Source organism: Ipomoea nil, unplaced genomic scaffold (genome assembly GCF_001879475.1).
Source record: "Ipomoea nil cultivar Tokyo-kokei standard unplaced genomic scaffold, Asagao_1.1 scaffold2280, whole genome shotgun sequence".
Taxonomy (NCBI): domain Eukaryota; kingdom Viridiplantae; phylum Streptophyta; class Magnoliopsida; order Solanales; family Convolvulaceae; genus Ipomoea; species Ipomoea nil.
The window spans coordinates 914,862-919,584 of NW_017618708.1; the positions used below are offsets into that span (position 1 = coordinate 914,862).

General features: G+C 35.4%; 1 non-coding gene across 1 annotated transcript; it reads left to right on the forward strand.

Moving 5' to 3' along the window:
* The first annotated feature begins 1,671 nt into the window (after positions 1-1,671).
* On the forward strand, positions 1,672-1,743 carry TRNAP-UGG. The gene has a single exon. It is a non-coding gene; the product is annotated as a tRNA-Pro (tRNA).
* Positions 1,744-4,723: the final 2,980 nt, after the last annotated feature.

Here is a 4,723-nt window from a genome sequence, read left to right on the forward strand (position 1 = left end):
TCCTTACCAACAATTGCACTAGAACCCATATCTACCGCATTATCACCAAACTATTTTTTGATCATTACTTCCGCATCAATTTTTCAATTTTCGATCAATTAATTTAATAATATGTCTCACTGTAATAAGACTATTGTATGTATAATGTCAAATGAAATTGTAGTTTAAACAAAATGAAACTTTAGTTGTGCTGAAATGAAACTACATTGTATATAAAATGAAACTAAATATGTTATACAAACAGAACTAATTACACGGAACAAGTGCCGTTTCTTTTCATTAAAAAAAAAAAACGACACCGTTTTGACCATGGTCCACAATAAAATTTCCTATATAGGTAGGGGTAGGTTTCGGTTTTAACTGCTCACAAGCCTAGACATGGAGCTTAAGCGGGTCTATTTAAATTCAATGACTCAATTACATTTTAGTGTGTAGTTAGGTGACCTATTTCACCATTACACCATTTAGATATAATTTTTTTATGCCACGTAGTAAGGGGTCGGGGAGTTGCTTTTGTTGTGTCCCCACCTAGACAAACAGTGGTCGAGTGGTCTATTGGGTCACTAGCTAGCAAATTTCAGGGTTGGAGATGAATAAAATACGGAGATCATTCACCTTGGGAAGAACTTGGAGCTTTGAATTAGAAAAATTGTGAAACAAGTTTGTCGAACTGAGAACTCACATACTGTTTGATTGAACGGAAGAAATTAAGGAGAAAAAAAAGAATTATAATTTCATGAGAAAAAAATAATGTGAAATTACGTAAAAATTTAAATTTTATTGTTTGGTGAAAATAGAAGTATTGAGCAGATATGCGAATTGAAAGAGAAGAAGTAATATAATGACTAAAATCTTCTTATAATAATTCCTTTTTTGGTAAATGGGAGTGGTCAGATTGTCAATAAAACACATTTTTTTTCTTCTTCCATCCAGTTTAGATTACAATTCTTGTGGGAGGGGTACGATTTTCAATTCTATAGAATGAGAGAATTGCAATTTCCTCCAAACAAAATACCCGCCAAGGTTTAGCTCTATGTAAAGGATTTGAATCCAATTTTAAGACAAAGTGTGTTAATTTGTACAGACAAAAAGATTAGACTGTAGCCTGGTAGATCATGTGCAATAGTAATAATCTACATATAGGGTGCGTTTAAAAACCCAAAAGATAATTTTTGAAAATTATTTTCTAAATTTTTAATGTTTAACAAGATTTGAAAAATTAAAGTTAATGAAAAATCAATTCCAATTAAAATGGAAAATCACCATTTTTTTTCTTGAAAATAACTTTCCCAGTAAATAAAATTGAAACAAGAGATTGTTAACGTTTGTACCATGAAATGGCATCCCTGGTAATAATAAGCTCTTTTTCTCTTCCTCTACAAAAGAGAAAATTTCAATTTTGATCCACTGACTATTGGGGTTGTGTTAATTGCAACACTCGATTTTCAAAAATGTTATTTTAGTACCTTGACTATGCAATTTCTATCAATTTTGGTCACTCCGGCCAAATTACCAGCCAAATCTGACCAGAAAATTTTAATAGGTCAAATAATGAGTGTTAATTTGAATTGTGAACATTCAGTTAATTTGTGTGGATTCAACAAAGCCGGTGACTTCAATATAAGTAATAAATTTAATAGATACCGTAAAGAGAACATGATTAATGTGATTGGGTGTTTGGTCTAGTGGTATGATTCTCGCTTTGGGTGCGGGAGGTCCCGAGTTCGATTCTCGGAACGCCCCTTTCGGTTGTGTTTGCCCATTGCGGCCTGCGATTGTCTTTGGATAATTCGGACTTGGAATTCCGTTGGCGGGCGGTCAAGTATTTCAGTTTCTGAATAACTTTTAACATTTTAAATTAATATCTGTGCAATAATTTCATCGTCTTTTTTATTTTTTATTTTTTATTTTTTATTTTTACAATTTTCTATTTATTAAATAAGAAATATTAATTCCTAGTGATTATTAAAGTATAAAATTATTGAGTTTTTTTTTTTTTTTTTTTTTTAAATCTAAGTGAACCGTAAATCAATAGTTTTTTTGTGTTTAATTAAAATTTCCAAAACTTTATTAAAGTAAATCAATAGTTTTTTTGTGTTTAATTAAAATTTCCAAAACTTTATTAAACTTCCTTAAATTGTTAAACTAAACAGATCAAAAATGATTTGTTTTTTTTTTTTTTTTTGTATACTAGTATACTACAATCGTATGTTACGTGCTCTTACATGAAGTCAAGATTTGTATGAATGATTCAGTGTTGCATCTATGTGTTAGATGAATAATTATTTAATGTATTTTTTAAAAAAATTATTACGGAGTATTAAATATATAATCAAGTGTATTTTATTATGGAGTATACAAAGTTTTGAAGTTAATAATGAGTTCATATCATCCATAACGAAGTTGCTACAAAGTTTAAAAACTTCAAATGCTAAAATCAAATAGAAATTTAGTTTAGCCTACCCAAAACGAGGTGGACCTCTAAATCCTTAACCCATACCCGTATTATGGGCAAATTATATCGTGCACAATACATTGTGCGTCCTAAGAGTTTATGTGTATTATGTCAAGAGTTTATGTATATTATGTTAACAACATGTTTGGTTCACGGAATGAATTTTGGAATAATACGAATGCTATTTCATAAGGAATGGAATAGGCAAAGAATAGAATATGAATTGTATTCTACTGTTAGGAATTATATTACAGTGTTTGGTTGGTTTAAGGAATAGAAATGAAATATGTTTTAAAAGACATAAATATCCTTATAAAAAGAGTTTATGTGTATTATGTTAAGAGTTTATATATATTACGTTAAGAGTTTATGTGTATTATGTTAAGAATTTATTATGTGTATTATGTTATGTGTATTATGTTAGGAGTTTATGTGTATTCTACTATACAATTATGTACATATGAAATAGGGAATTTTTAGGGCACACAATGCATTGTGCGCCCTGGTGCACGATATAACAATTACACATTATGCAATCGTGACCATCCCAGAGCATTATCATATCCCTGGGCTCCCGCTCACCGTCACGTCTGTGAGCGTCAATGTGGGGCTAGAAATCTGAACGTTATCTAGGATGGTTATTGTGAGCTCGATCGGGATGTCTGGGATCCGCAACTTGCTTCCAAGGTATCGTTGGTGATACTGTAACACCCCCGATTTTTAGCATAATTTAAAACCATTAAAGCTTACGAAGTAAGAGTAAGTCTATCATTAATACCCAAATAAACGGAAACCAAACATAATAGTGTAGGGAGTAAAAGACATTTTTGGTCCTAGATTTATAGTGGCATGGACAATTTTAGTCCTTCATAAAAAAAATCAGACAATTTGTGGACACTCTTATTGTGACGAGGACAATTTTGGTCCTCCGTCACTCTTCCCGTTAGATGCCCCGTTAGGGTGGGGTTATTTGCGTCTTTTCATCATACCTCCATCTCTTTAGAATCCAACTTCTCAAGCTTCCCTTCCCCCCCCCCCCCCCCCCCCCCCCCCTTTGCTTCCATCACCTCCTGTCACTGGCAGCAATGGAGTCACACAATCCGCTTTTGATCTGTTGAAATGCTTCCTTAGAATCTCGTTTGCAGCAACGCAAATGGCATACACGATGTAAATGGAGAAAACACCCATTGCAACCCCAACACTGGCCTTGCCAAGAATCAGAATTATAAGCAGAGACAAAATCGCGAAAATGAAGAAACAAACATCCCTTAAGAAACATTTCTTGTCAATCTGAACACCTTGCTCAGTAACACACAAAGCCACAGTGCCAACAACAACACAAGTCACAAACACGGCCCAGAGTCGGGGGCAACCTCAACAAATTCGAGAGCTTTTCGAGACAACAACAAAAGTAATTTGCAGCAGTATTACCCAACAAGTAGAACAAAGCAACCAACCATACTGCTAATACCACATACCCCACACCACTATACACGTTCTAATCTTCAGAGCTACAAAGGGGAAGAAATCGTGAGCAATTTTAGATGAACTTGAACCCATATCTGATCTGCTAGCTAACTTAAAACCCATGTTCTTTCACGCCCTTATCCGTCGTGTCCCAAGCCGGAATCCGATGTGTTTGACTAGGGCGTCGGCTAGTTTGAAGTTTTCCTGCTAGACGGTCTCGGCGCAAGCTATCAGCGCATGAACAAGCCTAACACCGGCTTCTTGAGAATCGACTAACCGATCGAGGAGTCTCTGTAGCCACCGCTCCGCCGCCAATCTCCGCCAGCGATTCTCCACCGCTAAAATCAGATCCGGCTGAGGATTTCTGTCTTTTATAAGACTTCGAAGAGGATGATTCTTTCCCCTTAGTGCTATTACCGAAAACAACGTCGCCTGGAATCGCCCTCAAATCATCATCGTAAATCCTCCTAATACCATTTCCGTTGTACTTATTGCCGGAAAAGCTGATAATATTGGAAGATTCGTCGGTGAGCATCATCTCATCACCGACGACGGCGCTGCAAGAAGACTGTTGGGAAAGCAAATCGAAATTGGGGGATAAGAAGAGGCGTTGAGCTCGAAGAGCATGCTCTAGATCCAGCCGGTGATATTCGAGAAAAAAAGAGTACTCGTGACAAAGGCGCGAGCTTCAAGAAAGCAGAGAGAGAGTAATGTTGAAAAGACGCAATTACCCCCTCTCAAACGGGGCATCTAACGAGAATATTGACGGGGGACCAAAATTGTCCTCGTCACAATAAGAGT